General features: G+C 40.3%; 1 long non-coding RNA gene across 1 annotated transcript in view; it reads left to right on the top strand.

Annotated features, from left to right (window-relative positions):
• Positions 1–738: 738 nt before the first annotated feature.
• The window catches only part of LOC307002986, a 44225-nt gene continuing 17117 nt past the window's right edge, over positions 739–27846 (top strand). Inside the window, exons 1-3 of the long non-coding RNA XR_013798592.1 lie at positions 739–1349; positions 2943–3253; positions 4753–4986. This is a non-coding gene — a long non-coding RNA (uncharacterized lncRNA). The remainder of the gene's footprint in view (positions 1350–2942; positions 3254–4752; positions 4987–27846) is intronic.

Here is a 27846-nt window from a genome sequence, read left to right as displayed (position 1 = left end):
GGAAAATTGGATATCAGTCGACTCAGCACGATGCCCTGAATCTAACGAGACCACTTTTGTGATTTTTGGACAAACCGTTCAGAAGTTATAAGCAAAAATATAAATTCTTCATATCTCCGGACCAGTAGGTGGCGCTGCGCCGAAACGCAGCATGTAGCCTCAGGTCATGCTTGTGATGACATGTACCAAATTTGGTCTGAATCCGATAAAGCGCTGTGGAGATACGGCCTTACGTCTGTTTTTGCAAGCGCTACGTAAAATTTATTTGCGCGGTATTCGAGAACGGTAATTCGAATCAACTTGAATTCCATAACTTTTTGTCGTCATGGTCTGGAGTTGATCTGGTTCAATTTTCGTGAAATTCGGAGCAACGGCCTAAGAGGAGTTCGAAAAAGTAGTTTTTTTGGAAAATTCAAAATGGCGGGAAAACTATTATGACGGAAAATGACGTCATAGAGTGCAATTGAATCGGCATGAGCTCAGGAATCAGAGGAAAAAAGAATTTTGTTGATAGGCCTTACGGTTCAAAAGTTATTAGCATACAATTTCTGAAACTTTGGACAGGTGGTGGCGCTAGAGGGAATGAGTTAGAAACACCAAAATTGGTGTATTTGATGTTGGGAATGTCCTCTATCAGAATGTCAAACCAAAACAACTTTCCCGCATACGCTTCTATGGGCTGCCATAGACGCCCAGTCGGAAGAAAAAAAAGAAGAAATATAGCTGCAAGCAGCAATCACCGGGGCCAAGCGCAAGCAAGACGACAAGACATGCCAAAGTGGCTGGGAGTGTGAGACCCACTGCAGCAAGGAGCAATTAAAGACATTTGAAGATGAATTTTGGCAAAATGGTTGAAAAATCACATACAATAACTAAAAATATGATTATCACTTTCGACCAATAGGTGGCGCAGTTACGAAACTGATGTGATGTGGTCAGAGTGAAGTGACAATGACACATACAAAGTTTGGTGTCAATATGTCAAGGCATTGCAGATATAAAGCCTGAATAGTCATTTTGGCATCATGCCTCAACTTTGCCACTGCGGTATACGAAAACGGTTTTGTTTATCGACACGAAATCCATAACTATTACTCGGCACGGTCTGGAGATGACACGATCCAATTTTGGTGAAAATCGGACGTTCGGTCTAGGAGGAGTTCGAAAAAGTAGGTTATAAAAGAAAATAAAGATGGCGGACAGGAAGTTTGACTGACTATGGCAAAATTGGTATCTATGTTTTCAGCATAACCCAAGCAATCTATTGAGATCAGTGTCATTACTATAGGCAAATTTATTCAAAAGTTATTAGCATTTTTGGAAATTTCATTATAACTTTTGACCAAAAGGTGGCGCTATCTCATAAATTTTTGAGTACCTTTAGGGCGTTGTACTGATGACCCATACTGAGTTTCGTAACGATACGTTCATGCGTTCATAAAATACAGCATTTTAGCACATAATTCAAAATGGCCGACAGCCAAAATGGCCGATATGGGAAAATTGGATATCAGTCAACTCAGTATGACGCCCTGAATCTAACGAGGCCACTTTTGTGATTTTTGGACAAACCGTTCAGAAGTTATAAGCAAAAACATAAATTCTTCATATCTCCGGACCAGTAGGTGGCGCAGCGCCGAAACGCAGCATGTCGCCTCAGGTCATGCTTGTGATGACATGTACCAAATTTGGTCTGAATCCGATAAAGCGTTGTGGAGATACGGCCTTACGTCTGTTTTCGCAAGCGCTACGTAAAATTTATTTGCGCGGTATTCGAGAACGGTAATTCGAATCAACTTGAATTCCATAACTTTTTGTCGTCAAGGTCTGGAGATGATCTGGTTAATTTTTCGTGAAATTCGGAGCAACGGCCTAGGAGGAGTTCGAAAAAGTAGGTTTTTCGGAAAATTCAAAATGGCGGGAAAACTATTATGACGGAAAATGACGTCATATGGTGCAGTCGAATCGTCGTGAGCTCAGGAATCAGAGGAAAAAAGAATTTTGTTTCTAGCCCTTGTGGTTCAAAAGTTATTAGCATAAACATGAGTGAAACTTTGGACAGCTGGTGGCGCTAGAGGGAATGAGTTGGAGACTCCAAATTTGCTATGGTGATAGTTCAGATTGTCCTCTATCACTGTGCCAATTTTCATAAGTTTCCCGCAAACGGTTCTATAGGCTGCCATAGACGCCCAGTCGGAAGAAGAAAAAGAAAAAGAAAAAGAAAAAGAAAAAGAAAAAGAAAAAGAAAAAGAAGAATAAGAACGGGAACAGATACAATAGGTGCCCGCACCTTCAGTGCTTGGCCCCTAAATATAGCTGCAAGCAGCCATCACGGGGCCAAGCGCAAAAGCAGACGACGAGATATGCCTACATGGCTGAAAGTGTGAGACAAACTGCAGCAAGGAGCAATTAAAGACATTTGAAGATCAATTTTGGCAAATTGGTTGAAAAATCACATACATTAACTAAAAATATGATTATCACTTTCGACCAATAGGTGGCGCAATTACGAAACTGATGTGATGTGGTCAGAGTGAAGTGACAATGACACTTACAAAGTTTGGTGTCAATATGTCAAGGCATTGCAGATATAAAGCCTGAATAGTCATTTTGGCATCATGCCTCAACTTTGCCACTGCGGTATATGAAAACGGTTTCGTCTATCGACACGAAATCCATAACTTTTACTCGGCACGGTCTGGAGATGACACGATCCGATTTTGGTGAAAATCGGACGTTCGGTCTAGGAGGAGTTTGAAAAAGTAGGTTTTAAAAGAAAATAAATATGGCGGACAGGAAGTTTGGCTGACTATGGCAAAATTGGTATCTATGTTTTCAGCATAACCCAAGGAATCTATTGAGACCAGTGTCATTACTATAGGCTAATTTATTCAAAAGTTATTAGCATTTTTGGAAATTTCATTATAACTTTTGACCAAAAGGTGGCGCTGTCTCATAAATTTTTGAGTACCTTTAGGGCGTTGTACTGATGACCCATACTGAGTTTCGTAGCGATACGTTCATGCGTTCATAAAATACAGCATTTTAGCACATAATTCAAAATGGCCGACAGCCAAAATGGCCGATATGGGAAAATTGGATATCAGTCAACTCAGCACGACGCCCTGAATCTAACGAGACCACTTTTGTGATTTTTGGACAAACCGTTCAGAAGTTATAAGCAAAAACATAAATTCTTCATATCTCCGGACCAGTAGGTGGCGCTGCGCCGAAACGCAGCATGTAGCCTCAGGTCATGCTTGTGATGACATGTACCAAATTTGGTCTGAATCCGATAAAGCGTTGTGGAGATACGGCCTTACATCTGTTTTCGCAAGCGCTACGTAAAATTTATTTGCGCGGTATTCGAGAACGGTAATTCGAATCAACTTGAATTCCATAACTTTTGGTCGTCAAGGTCTGGAGATGATCTGGTTAATTTTTCGTGAAATTCGGAGCAACGGCCTAGGAGGAGTTCGAAAAAGTAGGTTTTTTGGAAAATTCAAAATGGCGGGAAAACTATTATGACGGAAAATGACTTCATATGGTGCATTCGAATCGTCATGAGCTCAGGAATCAGAGGAAAAAATAATTTTGTTTCTAGCCCTTGTGGTTCAAAAGTTATTAGCATAAACATGAGTGAAACTTTGGACAGCTGGTGGCGCTAGAGGGAATGAGTTGGAGACTCCAAATTTGCTATGGTGATAGTTCAGGCTGTCCTCTATCACTGTGCCAATTTTCATAAGTTTCCCGCAAACGGTTCTATAGGCTGCCATAGACGCCCAGTCGGAAAAAGAAAAAAAAGGAAGAAGAAATATAGCTGCAAGCAGCAATCACCGGGGCCAAGCGCAAGCAAGCCGACAAGACATGCCAAAGTGGCTGGGAGTGTGAGACCCACTGCAGCAAGGAGCAATTGAAGACATTTAAAGATGAATTTTGGCACAATGGTTGATACATTAACTAAAAATATGATTATCACTTTCGACCAATAGGTGGCGCAGTTGCGAAACTGATGTGATGTGGTCAGAGTGAAGTGACAATGACACATACAAAGTTTGGTGTCATTATGTCAAGGCATTGCAGATATAAAGCCTGAATAGTCATTTTGGCATCATGCCTCAACTTTGCCACTGCGGTATACGAAAACGGTTTTTTTTGTCTATCGACACGAAATCCATAACTTTTACTCGGCACGGTCTGGAGATGACACGATCCAATTTTGGTGAAAATCGGACATTCGGTCTAGGAGGAGTTCGAAAAAGTAGGTTTTAAAAGAAAATAAAGATGGCGGACAGGAAGTTTGACTGACTATGACAAAATTGGTATCTATGTTTTCAGCATAACCCAAGGAATCTATTGAGATCAGTGTCATTACTATAGGCAAATTTATTCAAAAGTTATTAGCATTTTTGGAAATTTCATTATAACTTTTGACCAAAAGGTGGCGCTGTCTCATAATCTTTTGAGTACCTTTAGGGCCTTGTACTGATGACCCATACTGAGTTTCGTAACGATACGTTCATGCGTTCATAAAATACAGCATTTTAGCACATCATTCACAATGGCCGACAGCCAAAATGGCCGATATGGGAAAATTGGATATCAGTCAACTCAGTATGACGCCCTGAACCTAACGAGACCACTTTTGTGATTTTTGGACAAACCGTTCAGAAGTTATAAGTAAAATAAGCAAATTTTCATATCTCCAGAACATTAGGTGGCACTGTGCCGAAACGCAGCATGTAGCCTCAGGTCATGCTTGTGACAACATGTACCAAATTTGGTCTGAATCCGACAAAGCGTTGTGGAGATACAGCCTTGAATCTGTTTTTGCAAGCTCTACATACAATTTATTTTCGCGGTATTCGAGAACGGTTATTCGAATCAACTTGATTTCCATAACTTTTTGTCGTCACGGTCTGGAGATGATCTGGTTCAATTTTCGTGAAATTCGGAGCAACGGCCTAGGAGGAGTTCGAAAAAGTAGTTTTTTCTGAAAATTCAAAATGGCGGGAAAACTATTATGACGGAAAATGACGTCATAGGGTGCAGTCGAATCGTCATGAGCTCAGGAATCAGAGGAAAAAAGAATTTTGTTTCTAGCCCTTATGGTTCAAAAGTTATTAGCATACAATTTCTGAAACTTTGGACAGGTGGTGGCGCTAGAGGGAATGAGTTAGAAACACCAAAATTGGTGTATTTGATGTTGGGAATGTCCTCTATCAGAATGTCAAACCAAAACAACTTTCCCGCATACGCTTCTATGGGCTGTCATAGACGCCCAGTCGGAAGAAGAAAAAGAAAAAGAAGAACTGCAAGCAGCAATCACCGGGGCCAAGCGCAAGCAAGACGACAAGACATGCCAAAGTGGCTGGGAGTGTGAGACCCACTGCAGCAAGGAGCAATTAAAGACATTTGAAGATGAATTTTGGCAAAATGGTTGAAAAATCACATACAATAACTAAAAATATGATTATCACTTTCGACCAATAGGTGGCGCAGTTACGAAACTGATGTGATGTGGTCAGAGTGAAGTGACAATGACACATACAAAGTTTGGTGTCAATATGTCAAGGCATTGCAGATATAAAGCCTGAATAGTCATTTTGGCATCATGCCTCAACTTTGCCACTGCGGTATACGAAAACGGTTTTGTCTATCGACACGAAATCCATAACTTTTACTCGGCACAGTCTGGAGATGACACGATCCGATTTTGGTGAAAATCGGACGTTTGGTCTAGGAGGAGTTCGAAAAAGTAGGTTTTAAAAGAAAATAAAGATGGCGGACAGGAACTTTGATTGACTATGGCAAAATTGGTATCTATGTTTTCAGCATAACCCAAGGAATCTATTGAGATCAGTGTCATTACTATAGGCAAATTTATTCAAAAGTTATTAGAATTTTTGGAAATTTCATTATAACTTTTGACCAAAAGGTGGCGCTGTCTTATAAATTTTTGAGTACTTTTAGGGCGTTGTACTGATGACCCATACTGAGTTTCGTAACGATACGTTCATGCGTTCATAAAATACAGCATTTTAGCACATAATTCAAAATGGCCGACAGCCAAAATGGCCGATATGGGAAAATTGGATATCAGTCGACTCAGCACGATGCCCTGAATCTAACGAGACCACTTTTGTGATTTTTGGACAAACCGTTCAGAAGTTATAAGCAAAAATATAAATTCTTCATATCTCCGGACCAGTAGGTGGCGCTGCGCCGAAACGCAGCATGTAGCCTCAGGTCATGCTTGTGATGACATGTACCAAATTTGGTCTGAATCCGATAAAGCGTTGTGGAGATACGGCCTTACGTCTGTTTTTGCAAGCGCTACGTAAAATGTATTTGCGCGGTATTCGAGAACGGTAATTCGAATCAACTTGAATTCCATAACTTTTTGTCGTCATGGTCTGGAGTTGATCTGGTTCAATTTTCGTGAAATTCGGAGCAACGGCCTAGGAGGAGTTCGAAAAAGTAGGTTTTTTGGAAAATTCAAAATGGCGGGAAAACTATTATGACGGAAAATGACGTCATATGGTGCAATCGAATCGTCGTGAGCTCAGGAATCAGAGGAAAAAAGAATTTTGATTCTAGCCCTTACGGTTCAAAAGTTATCAGCATAGACATGAGTGAAACTTTGGACTGTTGGTGGCGCTAGAGGGAATGAGTTGGAGACACCAAAATTGGTGTATTTAATGTTGGGACTGTCCTCTATCAGAATGTCAAATAAAATCAACTTTCCCGCAAGCGGTTCATAGGGCTGCCATAGACTTCAATGGCGGAAGAAGAAGAAGAAGAATAATTATAAATATAGCTGCAAGCAGCAATCACCGGGGCCAAGCGCAAGCAAGACGACAAGACATGCCAAAGTGGCTGGAAGTGAGAGACCAACTGCAGCAAGGAGCAATTGAAGACATTTAAAGATGAATTTTGGCAAAATGGTTGAAAAATCACATACATTAACTAAAAATATGATTATCACTTTCGACCAATAGGTGGCGCAGTTACGAAACTGATGTGATGTGGTCAGAGTGAAGTGACAATGACACTTACAAAGTTTGGTGTCAATATGTCAAGGCATTGCAGATATAAAGCCTGAATAGTCATTTTGGCATCATGCCTCAACTTTGCCACTGCGGTATACGAAAACGGTTTCGTCTATCGACACGAAATCCATAACTTTTACTCGGCACGGTCTGGAGATGACACGATCCGATTTTGGTGAAAATCGGACCTTCGGTCTAGGAGGAGTTCGAAAAAGTAGGTTTTAAAAGAAAATAAAGATGGCGGACAGGAAGTTTGGCTGACTATGGCAAAATTGGTATCTATGTTTTCAGCATAACCCAAGGAATCTATTGAGATCAGTGTCATTACTATAGGCAAATTTATTCAAAAGTTATTAGCATTTTTGGAAATTTTATTATAACTTTTGACCAAAAGGTGGCGGTGTCTCATAAATTTTTGAGTACCTTTAGGGTGTTGTACTGATGACCCATACTGAGTTTCGTAACGATACGTTCATGCGTTCATAAAATACAGCATTTTAGCACATAATTCAAAATGGCCGACAGCCAAAATGGCCGATATGGGAAAATTGGATATCAGTCAACTCAGCACGACGCCCTGAATCTAACGAGACCACTTTTGTGATTTTTGGACAAACCGTTCAGAAGTTATAAGCAAAAACATAAATTCTTCATATCTCCGGACCAGTAGGTGGCGCTGTGCCGAAACGCAGCATGTAGCCTCAAGTCATGCTTGTGATGACATGTACCAAATTTGGTCTGAATCCGATAAAGCGTTGTGGAGATACGGCCTTACGTCTGTTTTCGCAAGCGCTACGTAAAATTTATTTGCGCGGTATTCGAGAACGGTAATTCGAATCAACTTGAATTCCATAACTTTTGGTCGTCAAGGTCTGGAGATGATCTGGTTCATTTTTCGTGAAATTCGGAGCAACGGCCTAGGAGGAGTTCGAAAAAGTAGGTTTTTCGGAAAATTCAAAATGGCGGGAAAACTATTATGACGGAAAATGACGTCATAGGGTGCAGTCGAATCGTCATGAGCTCAGGAATCAGAGGAAAAAAGAATTTTGTTTCTAGCCCTTGTGGTTCAAAAGTTATTAGCATAAACATGAGTGAAACTTTGGACAGCTGGTGGCGCTAGAGGGAATGAGTTGGAGACTCCAAATTTGCTATGGTGATAGTTCAGGCTGTCCTCTATCACTGTGCCAATTTGTATAAGTTTCCCGCAAACGGTTCTATAGGCTGCCATAGACGCCCAGTCGGAAGAAAAAAAAGAAAAAAAAGAAAAAGAAAAAGAAGAAGAATAAGAACGGGAACAGATACAATAGGTGCCCGCACCTTCAGTGCTTGGCCCCTAAATATAGCTGCAAGCAGCAATCACCGGGGCCAAGCGCAAGCAAGACGACAAGACATGCCAAAGTGGCTGGGAGTGTGAGACCCACTGCAGCAAGGAGCAATTAAAGACATTTGAAGATGAATTTTGGCAAAATGGTTGAAAAATCACATACAATAACTAAAAATATGATTATCACTTTCGACCAATAGGTGGCGCAGTTACGAAACTGATGTGATGTGGTCAGAGTGAAGTGACAATGACACATACAAAGTTTGGTGTCAATATGTCAAGGCATTGCAGATATAAAGCCTGAATAGTCATTTTGGCATCATGCCTCAACTTTGCCACTGCGGTATACGAAAACGGTTTTGTCTATCGACACGAAATCCATAACTTTTACTCGGCACAGTCTGGAGATGACACGATCCGATTTTGGTGAAAATCGGACGTTCGGTCTAGGAGGAGTTCGAAAAAGTAGGTTTTAAAAGAAAATAAAGATGGCGGACAGGAACTTTGATTGACTATGGCAAAATTGGTATCTATGTTTTCAGCATAACCCAAGGAATCTATTGAGATCAGTGTCATTACTATAGGCAAATTTATTCAAAAGTTATTAGCATTTTTGGAAATTTCATTATAACTTTTGACCAAAAGGTGGCGCTGTCTCATACATTTTTGAGTACTTTTAGGGCGTTGTACTGATGACCCATACTGAGTTTCGTAACGATACGTTCATGCGTTCATAAAATACAGCATTTTAGCACATAATTCAAAATGGCCGACAGCCAAAATGGCCGATATGGGAAAATTGGATATCAGTCGACTCAGCACGATGCCCTGAATCTAACGAGACCACTTTTGTGATTTTTGGACAAACCGTTCAGAAGTTATAAGCAAAAATATAAATTCTTCATATCTCCGGACCAGTAGGTGGCGCTGCGCGGAAACGCAGCATGTAGCCTCAGGTCATGCTTGTGATGACATGTACCAAATTTGGTCTGAATCCGATAAAGCGTTGTGGAGATACGGCCTTACGTCTGTTTTTGCAAGCGCTACGTAAAATTTATTTGCGCGGTATTCGAGAACGGTAATTCGAATCAACTTGAATTCCATAACTTTTTGTCGTCATGGTCTGGAGTTGATCTGGTTCAATTTTCGTGAAATTCGGAGCAACGGCCTAGGAGGAGTTCGAAAAAGTAGGTTTTTTGGAAAATTCAAAATGGCGGGAAAACTATTATGACGGAAAATGACGTCATAGGGTGCAATCGAATCGTCGTGAGCTCAGGAATCAGAGGAAAAAAGAATTTTGATTCTAGCCCTTACGGTTCAAAAGTTATCAGCATAGACATGAGTGAAACTTTGGACTGTTGGTGGCGCTAGAGGGAATGAGTTGGAGACACCAAAATTGGTGTATTTAATGTTGGGACTGTCCTCTATCAGAATGTCAAATAAAATCAACTTTCCCGCAAGCGGTTCATAGGGCTGCCATAGACTTCAATGGCGGAAGAAGAAGAAGAAACGGAAGAATAATAATAAGAACGCCAACAAAAACAATAGGTGCCTCCGCACTTTCAGTGCTTGGCCCCTAAATATAGCTGCAAGCAGCAATCACCGGGGCCAAGCGCAAGCAAGACGACAAGACATGCCAAAGTGGCTGGGAGTGTGAGACCCACTGCAGCAAGGAGCAATTAAAGACATTTGAAGATGAATTTTGGCAAAATGGTTGAAAAATCACATACAATAACTAAAAATATGATTATCACTTTCGACCAATAGGTGGCGCAGTTACGAAACTGATGTGATGTGGTCAGAGTGAAGTGACAATGACACATACAAAGTTTGGTCAATATGTCAAGGCATTGCAGATATAAAGCCTGAATAGTCATTTTGGCATCATGCCTCAACTTTGCCACTGCGGTATACGAAAACGGTTTTGTCTATCGACACGAAATCCATAACTTTTACTCGGCACAGTCTGGAGATGACACGATCCGATTTTGGTGAAAATCGGACGTTCGGTCTAGGAGGAGTTCGAAAAAGTAGGTTTTAAAAGAAAATAAAGATGGCGGACAGGAACTTTGATTGACTATGGCAAAATTGGTATCTATGTTTTCAGCATAACCCAAGGAATCTATTGAGATCAGTGTCATTACTATAGGCAAATTTATTCAAAAGTTATTAGCATTTTTGGAAATTTCATTATAACTTTTGACCAAAAGGTGGCGCTGTCTCATAAATTTTTGAGTACTTTTAGGGCGTTGTACTGATGACCCATACTGAGTTTCGTAACGATACGTTCATGCGTTCATAAAATACAGCATTTTAGCACATAATTCAAAATGGCCGACAGCCAAAATGGCCGATATGGGAAAATTGGATATCAGTCGACTCAGCACGATGCCCTGAATCTAACGAGACCACTTTTGTGATTTTTGGACAAACCGTTCAGAAGTTATAAGCAAAAATATAAATTCTTCATATCTCCGGACCAGTAGGTGGCGCTGCGCCGAAACGCAGCATGTAGCCTCAGGTCATGCTTGTGATGACATATACCAAATTTGGTCTGAATCCGATAAAGCGTTGTGGAGATACGGCCTTACGTCTGTTTTTGCAAGCGCTACGTAAAATTTATTTGCGCGGTATTCGAGAACGGTAATTCGAATCAACTTGAATTCCATAACTTTTTGTCGTCATGGTCTGGAGTTGATCTGGTTCAATTTTCGTGAAATTCGGAGCAACGGCCTAGGAGGAGTTCGAAAAAGTAGGTTTTTTGGAAAATTCAAAATGGCGGGAAAACTATTATGACGGAAAATGACGTCATAGGGTGCAATCGAATCGTCGTGAGCTCAGGAAACAGAGGAAAAAAGAATTTTGTTGATAGGCCTTACGGTTCAAAAGTTATTAGCATACAATTTCTGAAACTTTGGACAGGTGGTGGCGCTAGAGGGAATGAGTTAGAAACACCAAAATTGGTGTATTTGATGTTGGGAATGTCCTCTGTCAGAATGTCAAACCAAAACAACTTTCCCGCATACGCTTCTATGGGCTGCCATAGACGCCCAGTCGGAAGAAAAAGAAGAAGAAGAAGAACCGGAACAGATACAATAGGTGCCCGCACCTTCAGTGCTTGGCCCCTAAATATAGCTGCAAGCAGCCATTACGGGGCCAAGCGCAAAAGCAGACGACGAGCTATGCCTACATGGCTGAAAGTGTGAGACAAACTGCAGCAAGGAGCAATTAAAGACATTTGAAGATGAATTTTGGCAAAATGGTTGAAAAATCACATACAATAACTAAAAATATGATTATCACTTTCGACCAATAGGTGGCGCAGTTACGAAACTGATGTGATGTGGTCAGAGTGAAGTGACAATGACACATACAAAGTTTGGTGTCAATATGTCAAGGCATTGCAGATATAAAGCCTGAATAGTCATTTTGGCATCATGCCTCAACTTTGCCACTGCGGTATACGAAAACGGTTTCGTCTATCGACACGAAATCCATAACTTTTACTCGGCACGGTCTGGAGATGACACGATCCGATTTTGGTGAAAATCGGACGTTCGGTCTAGGAGGAGTTCGAAAAAGTAGGTTTTAAAAGAAAATAAAGATGGCGGACAGGAAGTTTGGCTGACTATGGCAAAATTGGTATCTATGTTTTCAACATAACCCAAGGAATCTATTGAGATCAGTGTCATTACAATAGGCAAATTTATTCAAAAGTTATTAGCATTTTTGGAAATTTCATTATAACTTTTGACCAAAAGGTGGCGCTGTCTCATAATCTTTTGAGTACCTTTAGGGCGTTGTACTGATGACCCATACTGAGTTTCGTAACGATACGTTCATGTGTTCATAAAATACAGCATTTTAGCACATAATTAAAAATGGCCGACAGCCAAAATGGCCGATATGGGAAAATTGAATATCAGTCAACTCAGCACGACGCCCTGAATCTAACGAGACCACTTTTGTTATTTTTGGACAAACCGTTCAGAAGTTATAAGCAAAAACATAAATTCTTCATATCTCCAGACCAGTAGGTGGCGCTGCGCCGAAACGCAGCATGTAGCCTCAGATCATGCTTGTGATGACATGTACCAAATTTGGTCTGAATCCGATAAAGCGTTGTGGAGATACGGCCTTACGTCTGTTTTCGCAAGCGCTACGTAAAATTTATTTGCGCGGTATTCGAGAACGGTAATTCGAATCAACTTGAATTCCATAACTTTTGGTTGTCCAGGTCTGGAGATGATCTGGTTCATTTTTCGTGAAATTCGGAGCAACGGCCTAGGAGGAGTTCGAAAAAGTAGGTTTTTCGGAAAATTCAAAATGGCGGGAAAACTATTATGACGGAAAATGACGTCATAGGGTGCAGTCGAATCGTCATGAGCTCAGGAATCAGAGGAAAAAAGAATTTTGTTTCTAGCCCTTGTGGTTCAAAAGTTATTAGCATAAACATGAGTGAAACTTTGGACAGCTGGTGGCGCTAGAGGGAATGAGTTGGAGACTCCAAATTTGCTATGGTGATAGTTCAGGCTGTCCTCTATCACTGTGCCAATTTTCATAAGTTTCCCGCAAACGGTTCTATAGGCTGCCATAGACGCCCAGTCGGAAGAAGAAAAAGAAAAAGAAATATAGCTGCAAGCAGCAATCACCGGGGCCAAGCGCAAGCAAGACGACAAGACATGCCAAAGTGGCTGGGAGTGTGAGACCCACTGCAGCAAGGAGCAATTAAAGACATTTGAAGATGAATTTTGGCAAAATGGTTGAAAAATCACATACAATAACTAAAAATATGATTATCACTTTCGACCAATAGGTGGCGCAGTTACGAAACTGATGTGATGTGGTCAGAGTGAAGTGACAATGACACATACAAAGTTTGGTGTCAATATGTCAAGGCATTGCAGATATAAAGCCTGAATAGTCATTTTGGCATCATGCCTCAACTTTGCCACAGCGGTATACGAAAACGGTTTCGTCTATCGACACGAAATCCATAACTTTTACTCGGCACGGTCTGGAGATGACACGATCCGATTTTGGTGAAAATCGGACGTTCGGTCTAGGAGGAGTTCGAAAAAGTAGGTTTTAAAAGAAAATAAAGATGGCGGACAGGAACTTTGATTGACTATGGCAAAATTGGTATCTATGTTTTCAGCATAACCCAAGGAATCTATTGAGATCAGTGTCATTACTATAGGCAAATTTAATCAAAAGTTATTAGCATTTTTGGAAATTTCATTATAACTTTTGACCAAAAGGTGGCGCTGTCTCATAAATTTTTGAGTACTTTTAGGGCGTTGTACTGATGACCCATACTGAGTTTCGTAACGATACGTTCATGCGTTCATAAAATACAGCATTTTAGCACATAATTCAAAATGGCCGACAGCCAAAATGGCCGATATGGGAAAATTGGATATCAGTCGACTCAGCACGATGCCCTGAATCTAACGAGACCACTTTTGTGATTTTTGGACAAACCGTTCAGAAGTTATAAGCAAAAATATAAATTCTTCATATCTCCGGACCAGTAGGTGGCGCTGCGCCGAAACGCTGCATGTAGCCTCAAGTCATGCTTATGATGACATGTACCAAGTTTGGTCTGAATACAATAAAGCGTTGCGGAGATACAGCCTTACGTCTGTTTTCGCAAGTGCTATGTAAAATTTGTTTGTACGTTTATCAAAAACGGTTAAGCGAAACAACTTGAATTCCATAACTTTTTGTCGGCACTGCCTGAAGATGATCTGGTGCAATTTTGGTGAGAATCGGACAAACCGTCTAGGACGAGTTCGAAAAAGTAGGTTTTTCGGAAAATTCAAAATGGCGGGAAAACTATTATGACGGAAAATGACGTCATAGGGTCCAGGCAAGTCGTCATGAGCTCAGGAATCAGAGGAAAAAAGAATTTTGTTTCTAGCCCGTGTGGTTCAAAAGTTATTAGCATAAACATGAGTGCAACTTTGGACAGCTGGTGGCGCTAGAGGGAATGAGTTGGAGACTCCAAATTTGCTATGGTGATAGTTCAGGCTGTCCTCTATCACTGTGCCAATTTTCATAAGTTTCCCGCAAACGGTTCTATAGGCTGCCATAGACGCCCAGTCGGAAGAAAAAAAAGAAAAAGAAAAAGAAATATAGCTGCAAGCAGCAATCACCGGGGCCAAGCGCAAGCAAGACGACAAGACATGCCAAAGTGGCTGGGAGTGTGAGACCCACTGCAGCAAGGAGCAATTAAAGACATTTGAAGATGAATTTGGGCAAAATGGTTGAAAAATCACATACAATAACTAAAAATATGATTATCACTTTCGACCAATAGGTGGCGCAGTTACGAAACTGATGTGATGTGGTCAGAGTGAAGTGACAATGACACATACAAAGTTTGGTGTCAATATGTCAAGGCATTGCAGATATAAAGCCTGAATAGTCATTTTGGCATCATGCCTCAACTTTGCCACTGCGGTATACGAAAACGGTTTCGTCTATCGACACGAAATCCATAACTTTTACTCGGCACGGTCTGGAGATGACACGATCCGATTTTGGTGAAAATCGGACGTTCGGTCTAGGAGGAGTTCGAAAAAGTAGGTTTTAAAAGAAAATAAAGATGGCGGACAGGAAGTTTGGCTGACTATGGCAAAATTGGTATCTATGTTTTCAGCATAACCCAAGGAATCTATTGAGATCAGTGTCATTACTATAGGCAAATTTATTCAAAAGTTATTAGCATTTTTGGAAATTTCATTATAACTTTTGACCAAAAGGTGGCGCTGTCTCATAATATTATGAGTACCTTTAGGGCTTTGTACTGATGACCCATACTGAGTTTCGTAACGATACGTTCATGCGTTCATAAAATACAGCATTTTAGCACATAATTCAAAATGGCCGACAGCCAAAATGGCCGATATGGAAAAATTGGATATCAGTCAACTCAACATGACGCCCTGAATCTATCGAGACCACTTTTATGATTTTTGGACAAACCGTTCAGAAGTTATAAGCAAAAATAGCCTTTTTTCATATCTCCAGACCAGTAGGTGGCGCTGCGCCGAAACGCAGCATGTAGCCTCAGGTCATGCTTGTGATGACATGTAGGAAGTTTGGTTTGAATACGATTAAGCGATGCGGAGATACAGCCTTATGTCTGTTTTCGCAAGCGCTACATAAAATTTGTTTGCGCGTTTATCGAAAACGGTTTGACGAATCAACTTGAATTCCATAACTTTTTGTCCCCACAGCCTGAAGATGATCTGGTGCAATTTTGGTGCAAATCGGACAAACCGTCTAGGACGAGTTCGCAAAAGAAGGTTTTTTGGACAATTCAAAATGGCGGCCATATTTTTATGACGGAAAATGACGTCATAGGATGAAATCGAATCGTCATGAGCTCAGGAATCAGAGGAAAAAATTATTTTGTTGATAGGCCTTACGGTTTAAAAGTTATTAGCATAATATAAGTGAAACTTTGGACAGGTGGTGGCGCTAGAGGGAATGAGTTAGAGACACCAAAATTGGTGCAATTACTGTTGGGACTGTCCTCTATCAGAATGTCAAACCGGAACAACTTTCCCGGAAACGGTTCTATGGGCTGCCATAGACGCCCAGTCGGAAGAAGCAGAATAATAATAATAATAATAATAATAATAAGAACCGGAACGAAAACAATAGGTGCCTCCGCACTTTCAGTGCTTGGCCCCTAAATATAGCTGCAAGCAGCAATCACCGGGGCCAAGCGCAAGCAAGACGACAAGACATGCCAAAGTGGCTGGGAGTGTGAGACCCACTGCAGCAAGGAGCAATTGAAGACATTTAAAGATGAATTTTGGCACAATGGTTGATACATTAACTAAAAATATGATTATCACTTTCGACCAATAGGTGGCGCAGTTACGAAACTGATGTGATAATGTCAGAGTGAAGTGACAATGACACATACAAAGTTTGGTGTCAATCTGTCAAGGCATTGCAGATATAAAGCCTGAATAGTCATTTTGGCATCATGCCTCAACTTTGCCACTGCGGTATACAAAAACGGTTTTGTCTATCGACACGAAATCCATAACTTTTACTCGGCACGGTCTGGAGATGACACGATCCGATTTTGGTGAAAATCGGACGTTCGGTCTAGGAGGAGTTCGAAAAAGTAGGTTTTAAAAGAAAATAAAGATGGCGGACAGGAAGTTTGGCTGACTATGGCAAAATTGGTATCTATGATTTCAGCATAACCCAAGGAATCTATTGAGATCAGTGTCATTACTATAGGCAAATTTATTCAAAAGTTATTAGCATTTTTGGAAATTTCATTATAACTTTTGACCAAAAGGTGGCGCTGTCTCATAATCTTTTGAGTACCTTTAGGGCTTTGTACTGATGACCCATACTGAGTTTCGTAACGATACGTTCATGCGTTCATAAAATACAGCATTTTAGCACATAATTCAAAATGGCCGACAGCCAAAATGGCCGATATGGAAAAATTGGATATCAGTCAACTCAACATGACGCCCTGAATCTAACGAGACCACTTTTGTGATTTTTGGACAAACCGTTCAGAAGTTATAAGCAAAAATAGCCTTTTTTCATATCTCCAGACCAGTAGGTGGCGCTGCGCCGAAACGCAGCATGTAGCCTCAAGTCATGCTTGTGATGACATGTAGGAAGTTTGGTTTGAATACGATTAAGCGATGCGGAGATACAGCCTTATGTCTGTTTTCGCAAGCGCTACGTAAAATTTGTTTGCGCGTTTATCGAAAACGGTTTGACGAATCAACTTGAATTCCATAACTTTTTGTCCCCACAGCCTGAAGATGATCTGGTGCAATTTTGGTGCAAATCGGACAAACCGTCTAGGACGAGTTCGCAAAAGAAGGTTTTTTGGACAATTCAAAATGGCGGCCATATTTTTATGACGGAAAATGACGTCATAGGGTCCAGTCGAATCGTCGTGAGCTCAGGAATCAGAGGAAAAAAGAATTTTGTTGATAGGCCTTACGGTTTAAAAGTTATTAGCATAATATAAGTGAAACTTTGGACAGGTGGTGGCGCTAGAGGGAATGAGTTAGAGACACCAAAATTGGTGCAATTACTGTTGGGAATGTCCTCTATCAGAATGTCAAACCGGAACAACTTTCCCGCATACGCTTCTATGGGCTGCCATAGACGCCCAGTCGGAAGAAGCAGAATAATAATAATAATAATAATAATAAGAACCGGAACGAAAACAATAGGTGCCTCCGCACTTTCAGTGCTTGGCCCCTAAAAAGAAGAATAAGAACGGGAACAGATACAATAGGTGCCCGCACCTTCAGTGCTTGGCCCCTAAATATAGCTGCAAGCAGCAATCACCGGGGCCAAGCGCAAGCATATCGAAGGCCAAAAGGGCCAAAACGTGTGAAACTTACGCGTTAACACGCATTTACGCGTTAACACGCATTTACGTGTTAACACGCAATTTACGTGTTAACGCGTAAATGCGTGTTAACACGTAAATTGCGTGTTAACGCGTAAATGCATTTTTGGGACATTAGCACCACCTGCTGGTTTGCTGCTCAAACACAGAGAAAGCTTGTAAATACCAGTTTTTAATGTGAAATACATGTTCAACAATGTACTTTTCATCGGTTAAAACTAGGCATATACATATAAGTAGGCTACAGCATATTTTAAATAAGCCTCTAAAAGTCATGCCATTTTCACAAAGTTTTGTTTGGATAATTACACATTTCCTTCAAATAGTATTTTTTTGTTTAGCTGTAATTTTTCCATGTCCATGTTCTTTAAAAAAAAAAAATTCCCTTACAAACTTGCTTGGCTTTGATGTATACTATTACATTATATACTAAGCTGTGTGCTTGTATTATAAATATATAAATTGATTAAAATCAATGGTTATATACATTTATTCTTTGAAATGTGGGGTTTTATTTGTAAAAGTGGAGATATAACCTTATAATTCCAAACAGAATCAGAGCTCTCGGAATTATAAGGTTCTATCTTCATTTGGGCCACCTTAAAAAAATATAAAGTATAAAGTAGGCTATAATTTTTTTTAATATAATTGATATCAATGATTTATTTATCTTGTAGGCTAAATGCCATACAAATGTGGGGAAATATTAAATGTGTTAAGACATAGGCTTGCCTATGCTAGTAGTATAACTCGCTGTTAATAGACATATCACAGGGGTTAAATGACCAAATAAGTCGAAGAAAATGCATAACTCTGAAACAACATAAACTCTTATGGATTCCAACTGCAACGGCATTTTTTATGTATTGCATATAATGGCAGGCTGTCGCGCTAATTGCGAAGCAACAATCTCATGACAAAATTAAATAGGCAAAAGTAGGCTAAATAAAATATATGGCATAGCCTATTCAACCCACCGTAATGTTTAACAGTTTTTATTAGGCTATAACCGAAAGCTAGTTTGTTTTCACAGTTACCTGTAAAGAAGTGTAATATATAATTTGGAAAAAGTATGTATAGGCTAGGCTATGGATTCCCGTCTCTCTATACGAAGCTCATCACCGGCGCGCACCGAACGGAAGATGTCAGGTGACGTAGGCTCATCGTAACCATTAGGTAAGCGCTTTTTCACAATCTCATGAATAAATACAATAAAACGAAGGTGTGCATCACTAAATTAATAGTCATGAGAATGATTACAAACAGTAACGACATGCGGTGTCATCGTGACACAACACCTTTATTTTATTTGCATTATTCATGATAGAGTGACTCAAGCACTACGCTGAGCTTACCTCATGAGCCATCGTGAGCGATGAGCCAACGACACTGATGGCAGTTTCCAGGAAACTGAATAGATAAATCACGAGTATTAGCACTCCAAATCTATCCAACATTTAGGCGAGAATATGATTACGTTTGGTCCTATATTCATTTCACATTTTAATATCCATTGTAAAATGACATTAAAAGCGGAAGTTCTGTTTGAGTTCATTTATTAAAAATTCAAGCCACTCACTTTAGATTATTATTATTACGCATGTGTGTGTGTGTAGTGTGTAGTAATATATATATATATATAGCCTATATGTGCTTCTCAATAAAGTAGGCTAGACTCATTACATGCAAAGTGAGATATTTCAAGCCTTTATTTGTTATAATTTTGATGATTATGGCTTACAGCTTTTTAACCCCCCAAATTCAAAGTCAAAATTTGAATATTACATGAAATCAACAAAAAAAAAGGATTTTAAATACAGAAATGTTCCTCTCAAAAATATAATCATGCATATGTACTCAGTACTTGGTTTGGGCCACTTTTGAGTGAAGAATTTCAATTAAGTTCAGAAATTGGTATATACAAAAGTAAATATTTGCTGCATGTTTGTATTGGATATGTAATTGTTTGGGGTATCAGTATGTTTAATGTAATATGTGTAAAGTGTAGTGTGTGTGTTGATATATATCAATCAGATTCACATGGCTTAATGTGTTATCAGAAGGGGCTATTATATACTATAATGCATATAGTTAAATTATAAAAAGATGCTTTAGAAATATGCTACAGTAGGAGTGTAGGACATGAAAATACTATTTGAAGGAAATGTGTAATTATTCAAACAAAACTTTGTGAAAATGGCATGACTTTTAGAGGCTTATTTAAAATATGCTGTACTTATATGTATATGCCTAGTTTTAACCGATGAAAAGTACATTGTTGAACATGTATTTCACATTAAAAACTGGTATTTACAAGCTTTCTCTGTGTTTGAGCAGCAAACCAGCAGGTGGTGCTAATGTCCCAAAAATGCATTTACGCGTTAACACGCATTTACGTGTTAACACGCATTTACGCGTTAACACGTAAATTGCGTGTTAACACGTAAATGCGTGTTAACGCGTAAATGCGTGTTAACGCGTAAGTTTCACACGTTTTGGCCCTTTTGGCCTTCCATACAAGCAAGACGACAAGACATGCCAAAGTGGCTGGGAGTGTGAGACCCACTGCAGCAAGGAGCAATTAAAGACATTTGAAGATGAATTTTGGCAAAATGGTTGAAAAATCACATACAATAACTAAAAATATGATTATCACTTTCGACCAATAGGTGGCGCAGTTACGAAACTGATGTGATGTGGTCAGAGTGAAGTGACAATGACACATACAAAGTTTGGTGTCAATATGTCAAGGCATTGCAGATATAAAGCCTGAATAGTCATTTTGGCATCATGCCTCAACTTTGCCGCTGCGGTATACGAAAACGGTTTTGTCTATCAACACGAAATCCATAACTTTTACTCGGCACAGTCTGGAGATGACACGATCCGATTTTGGTGAAAATCGGACGTTCGGTCTAGGAGGAGTTCGAAAAAGTAGGTTTTAAAAGAAAATAAAGATGGCGGACAGGAAGTTTGGCTGACTATGGCAAAATTGGTATCTATGTTTTCAGCATAACCCAAGGAATCTATTGAGATCAGTGTCATTACTATAGGCAAATTTATTCAAAAGTTATTAGCATTTTTGGAAATTTCATTATAACTTTTGACCAAAAGGTGGCGCTGTCTCATACATTTTTGAGTACTTTTAGGGCGTTGTACTGATGACCCATACTGAGTTTCGTAACGATACGTTCATGCGTTCATAAAATACAGCATTTTAGCACATAATTCAAAATGGCCGACAGCCAAAATGGCCGATATGGGAAAATTGGATATCAGTCGACTCAGCACGATGCCCTGAATCTAACGAGACCACTTTTGTGATTTTTGGACAAACCGTTCAGAAGTTATAAGCAAAAATATAAATTCTTCATATCTCCGGACCAGTAGGTGGCGCTGCGCCGAAACGCAGCATGTAGCCTCAGGTCATGCTTGTGATGACATGTACCAAATTTGGTCTGAATCCGATAAAGCGTTGTGGAGATACGGCCTTACGTCTGTTTTTGCAAGCGCTACGTAAAATTTATTTGCGCGGTATTCGAGAACGGTAATTCGAATCAACTTGAATTCCATAACTTTTTGTCGTCATGGTCTGGAGTTGATCTGGTTCAATTTTCGTGAAATTCGGAGCAACGGCCTAGGAGGAGTTCGAAAAAGTAGGTTTTTTGGAAAATTCAAAATGGCGGGAAAACTATTATGACGGAAAATGACGTCATAGAGTGCAATCGAATCGGCATGAGCTCAGGAATCAGAGGAAAAAAGAATTTTGTTGATAGGCCTTACGGTTCAAAAGTTATTAGCATACAATTTCTGAAACTTTGGACAGGTGGTGGCGCTAGAGGGAATGAGTTAGAAACACCAAAATTGGTGTATTTGATGTTGGGAATGTCCTCTATCAGAATGTCAAACCAAAACAACTTTCCCGCATACGCTTCTATGGGCTGCCATAGACGCCCAGTCGGAAGAAAAAAAAGAAGAAATATAGCTGCAAGCAGCAATCACCGGGGCCAAGCGCAAGCAAGACGACAAGACATGCCAAAGTGGCTGGGAGTGTGAGACCCACTGCAGCAAGGAGCAATTAAAGACATTTGAAGATGAATTTTGGCAAAATGGTTGAAAAATCACATACAATAACTAAAAATATGATTATCACTTTCGACCAATAGGTGGCGCAGTTACGAAACTGATGTGATGTGGTCAGAGTGAAGTGACAATGACACATACAAAGTTTGGTGTCAATATGTCAAGGCATTGCAGATATAAAGGCTGAATAGTCATTTTGGCATCATGCCTCAACTTTGCCACTGCGGTATACGAAAACGGTTTTGTCTATCGACACGAAATCCATAACTTTTACTCGGCACAGTCTGGAGATGACACGATCCGATTTTGGTGAAAATCGGACGTTCGGTCTAGGAGGAGTTCGAAAAAGTAGGTTTTAAAAGAAAATAAAGATGGCGGACAGGAACTTTGATTGACTATGGCAAAATTGGTATCTATGTTTTCAGCATAACCCAAGGAATCTATTGAGATCAGTGTCATTACTATAGGCAAATTTATTCAAAAGTTATTAGCATTTTTGGAAATTTCATTATAACTTTTGACCAAAAGGTGGCGCTGTCTCATAAATTTTTGAGTACTTTTAGGGCGTTGTACTGATGACCCATACTGAGTTTCGTAACGATACGTTCATGCGTTCATAAAATACAGCATTTTAGCACATAACTCAAAATGGCCGACAGCCAAAATGGCCGATATGGGAAAATTGGATATCAGTCGACTCAGCACCATGCCCTGAATCTAACGAGACCACTTTTGTGATTTTTGGACAAACCGTTCAGAAGTTATAAGCAAAAATATAAATTCTTCATATCTCCGGACCAGTAGGTGGCGCTGCGCCGAAACGCAGCATGTAGCCTCAGGTCATGCTTGTGATGACATGTACCAAATTTGGTCTGAATCCGATAAAGCGTTGTGGAGATACGGCCTTACGTCTGTTTTTGCAAGCGCTACTTAAAATTTATTTGCGCGGTATTCGAGAACGGTAATTCGAATCAACTTGAATTCCATAACTTTTTGTCGTCATGGTCTGGAGTTGATCTGGTTCAATTTTCGTGAAATTCGGAGCAACGGCCTAGGAGGAGTTCGAAAAAGTAGGTTTTTTGGAAAATTCAAAATGGCGGGAAAACTATTATGACGGAAAATGACGTCATAGGGTGCAATCGAATCGTCGTGAGCTCAGGAATCAGAGGAAAAAAGAATTTTGATTCTAGCCCTTACGGTTCAAAAGTTATCAGCATAAACATGAGTGAAACTTTGGACAGCTGGTGGCGCTAGAGGGAATGAGTTGGAGACTCCAAATTTGCTATTGGAATAGTTCAGGCTGTCCTCTATCACTGTGCCAATTTTCATAAGTTTCCCGCAAACGGTTCTATAGGCTGCCATAGACGCCCAGTCGGAAGAAGAAAAAGAAGAATAAGAACGGGAACAGATACAATAGGTGCCCGCACCTTCAGTGCTTGGCCCCTAATAAGAACGGGAACAGATACAATAGGTGCCCGCACCTTCAGTGCTTGGCCCCTAATAAGAACGGGAACAGATACAATAGGTGCCCGCACCTTCAGTGCTTGGCCCCTAAATATAGCTGCAAGCAGCCATTACGGGGCCAAGCGCAAAAGCAGACGACGAGATATGCCTACATGGCTGAAAGTGTGAGACAAACTGCAGCAAGGAGCAATTAAAGACATTTGAAGATGAATTTTGGCAAAATGGTTGAAAAATCACATACAATAACTAAAAATATGATTATCACTTTCGACCAATAGGTGGCGCAGTTACGAAACTGATGTGGTCAGAGTGAAGTGACAATGACACATACAAAGTTTGGTGTCAATATGTCAAGGCATTGCAGATATAAATCCTGAATAGTCATTTTGGCATCATGCCTCAACTTTGCATCTGCGGTATACGAAAACAGTTTCGTCTATCGACACGAAATCCATAACTTTTACTCGGCACGGTCTGGAGATGACACGATCCGATTTTGGTGAAAATCGGACCTTCGGTCTAGGAGGAGTTCGAAAAAGTAGGTTTTAAAAGAAAATAAAGATGGCGGACAGGAAGTTTGGCTGACTATGGCAAAATTGGTATCTATGTTTTCAGCATAACCCAAGGAATCTATTGAGATCAGTGTCATTACTATAGGCAAATTTATTCAAAAGTTATTAGCATTTTTGGAAATTTCATTATAACTTTTGACCAAAAGGTGGCGCTGTCTCATAAATTTTTGAGTACCTTTAGGGCGTTGTACTGATGACCCATACGGAGTTTCGTAACGATACGTTCATGCGTTCATAAAATACAGCATTTTAGCACATAATTAAAAATGGCCGACAGCCAAAATGGCCGATATGGGAAAATTGGATATCAGTCAACTCAACACGACGCCCTGAATCTAACGAGACCACTTTTGTGATTTTTGGACAAACCGTTCAGAAGTTATAAGCAAAAACATAAATTCTTCATATCTCCGGACCAGTAGGTGGCGCTGCGCCGAAACGCAGCATGTAGCCTCAGGTCATGCTTGTGATGACATGTACCAAATTTGGTCTGAATCCGATAAAGCGTTGTGGAGATACGGCCTTACGTCTGTTTTTGCAAGCGCTACGTAAAATTTATTTGCGCGGTATTCGAGAACGGTAATTCGAATCAACTTGAATTCCATAACTTTTGGTCGTCAAGGTCTGGAGATGATCTGGTTCAATTTTCGTGAAATTCGGAGCAACGGCCTAGGAGGAGTTTGAAAAAGTAGGTTTTTCGGAAAATTCTAAATGGCGGGAAAACTATTATGACGGAAAATGACGTCATAGGGTGCAGTCGAATCGTCAATAGCTCAGGAATCAGAGGAAAAAAGAATTTTGTTTCTAGCCCTTGTGGTTCAAAAGTTATTAGCATAAACATGAGTGAAACTTTGGACAGCTGGTGGCGCTAGAGGGAATGAGTTGGAGACTCCAAATTTGCTATGGTGATAGTTCAGGCTGTCCTCTATCACTGTGCCAATTTGTATAAGTTTCCCGCAAACGGTTCTATAGGCTGCCATAGACGCCCAGTCGGAAAAAGAAAAAAAAGAAGAAGAATAAGAACCGGAACAGATACAATAGGTGCCCGCACCTTCAGTGCTTGGCCCCTAATAAGAACCGGAACAGATACAATAGGTGCCCGCACCTTCAGTGCTTGGCCCCTAATAAGAACCGGAACAGATACAATAGGTGCCCGCACCTTCAGTGCTTGGCCCCTAAATATAGCTGCAAGCAGCAATCACCGGGGCCAAGCGCAAGCAAGACGACAAGACATGCCAAAGTGGGTGGGAGTGTGAGACCAACTGCAGCAAGGATCAATTGAAGACATTTAAAGATGAATTTTGGCAAAATGGTTGAAAAATCACATACAGTAACTAAAAATATGATTATCACTTTCGACCAATAGGTGACGCAGCTACGAAACTGATGTGATGTGGTCAGAGTGAAGTGACAATGACACATACAAAGTTTGGTGTCAATCTGTCAAGGCATTGCATATATAAAGCCTGAATAGTCATTTTGGCATCATGCCTCAACTTTGCCACTGCGGTATACGAAAACGGTTTCGTCTATCGACACGAAATCCATAACTTTTACTCGGCACGGTCTGGAGATGACACGATCCAATTTTGGTGAAAATCGGACGTTCGGTCTAGGAGGAGTTCGAAAAAGTAGGTTTTAAAAGAAAATAAAGATGGCGGACAGGAAGTTTGGCTGACTATGGCAAAATTGGTATCTATGTTTTCAGCATAACCCAATGAATCTTTTGAGATCAGTGTCATTACTATAGGCAAATTTATTCAAAAGTTATTAGCATTTTTGGAAATTTCATTATAACTTTTGACCAAAAGGTGGCGCTGTCTCATAAATTTTTGAGTACCTTTAGGGCCTTGTACTGATGACGCATACTGAGTTTCGTAACGATACGTTCATGCGTTCATAAAATACAGCATTTTAGCACATAATTCAAAATGGCCGACAGCCAAAATGGCCGATATGGGAAAATTGGATATCAGTCGACTCAGTATGACGCCCTGAACCTAACGAGACCACTTTAGTGATTTTTGGACAAACCGTTCAGAAGTTATAAGCAAAAACATAATTTATTCATATCTCTGGACCAGTAGGTGGCGCTGCGCCGAAACGCAGCATGTAGCCTCAGGTCATGCTTGTGATGACATGTACCAAATTTGGTCTGAATCCGATAAAGCGTTGTGGAGATACGGCCTTACGTCTGTTTTCGCAAGCGCTACGTAAAATTTATTTGCGCGGTATTCGAGAACGGTAATTCGAATCAACTTGAATTCCATAACTTTTGGTCGTCAAGGTCTGGAGATGATCTGGTTCATTTTTCGTGAAATTCGGAGCAACGGCCTAGGAGGAGTTCGAAAAAGTAGGTTTTTCGGAAAATTCAAAATGGCGGGAAAATTATTATGACGGAAAATGACGTCATAGGGTGCAGTCGAATCGTCATGAGCTCAGGGATCAGAGGAAAAAAGAATTTTGTTTCTAGCCCTTGTGGTTCAAAAGTTATTAGCATAAACATGATTGAAACTTTGGACAGCTGGTGGCGCTAGAGGGAATGAGTTGGAGACTCCAAATTTGCTATGGTGATAGTTCAGGCTGTCATTTATCACTGTGCCAATTTTCATAAGTTTCCTGCAAACGGTTCTATAGGCTGCCATAGACGCCCAGTCGGAAGAAAAAGAAAAAAAAGAAGAACAAGCAGCCATTACGGGGCCAAGCGCAAAAGCAGACGACGAGATATGCCTACATGGCTGAAAGTGTGAGACAAACTGCAGCAAGGAGCAATTAAAGACATTTGAAGATGAATTTTGGCAAAATGGTTGAAAAATCACATACAATAACTAAAAATATGATTATCACTTTCGACCAATAGGTGGCGCAGTTACGAAACTGATGTGATGTGGTCAGAGTGAAAGTGACAATGACACATACAAAGTTTGGTGTCAATATGTCAAGGCATTGCAGATATAAAGCCTGAATAGTCATTTTGGCATCATGCCTCAACTTTGCTCCTGCGGTATACGAAAACGGTTTTGTCTATCGACACGAAATCCATAACTTTTACTCGGCACGGTCTGGAGATGACACGATCCGATTTTGGTGAAAATCGGACGTTCGGTCTAGGAGGAGTTCGAAAAAGTAGGTTTTAAAAGAAAATAAAGATGGCGGACAGGAAGTTTGGCTGACTATGGCAAAATTGGTATCTATGTTTTCAGCATAACCCAAGGAATCTATTGAGATCAGTGTCATTACTATAGGCCAATTTATTCAAAAGTTATTAGCATTTTTGGAAATTTCATTATAACTTTTGACCAAAAGGTGGCGCTGTCTCATAAATTTTTGAGTACCTTTAGGGCGTTGTACTGATGACCCATACTGAGTTTCGTAACGATACGTTCATGCGTTCATAAAATACAGCATTTTAGCACATAATTCAAAATGGCCGACAGCCAAAATGGCCGATATGGGAAAATTGGATATCAGTCAACTCAGCACGACGCTCTGAATCTAACGAGACCACTTTTGTGATTTTTGGCCAAACCGTTCAGAAGTTATAAGCAAAAACATAAATTCTTCATATCTCCGGACCAGTAGGTGGCGCTGCGCCGAAACGCAGCATGTAGCCTCAGGTCATGCTTTTGATGACATGTACCAAATTTGGTCTGAATCCGATAAAGCGTTGTGGAGATACAGCTTTACGTCTGTTTTCGCAAGCGCTACGTAAAATTTATTTGCGCGGTATTCGAGAACGGTAATTCGAATCAACTTGAATTCCATAACTTTTGGTCTTCAAGGTCTGGAGATGATCTGGTTCAATTTTCGTGAAATTCGGAGCAACGGTCTAGGAGGAGTTCGAAAAAGTAGGTTTTTCGGAAAATTCTAAATGGCGGGAAAACTTTTATGACGGAAAATGACGTCATATGGTGCAATCGAATCGTCGTGAGCTCA

This window comes from Phoxinus phoxinus (assembly GCF_949152265.1).
Source record: "Phoxinus phoxinus genome assembly, chromosome: 8".
NCBI classification, from domain to species: domain Eukaryota; kingdom Metazoa; phylum Chordata; class Actinopteri; order Cypriniformes; family Leuciscidae; genus Phoxinus; species Phoxinus phoxinus.
This window is presented reverse-complemented; position numbering and strand designations above follow the sequence as displayed.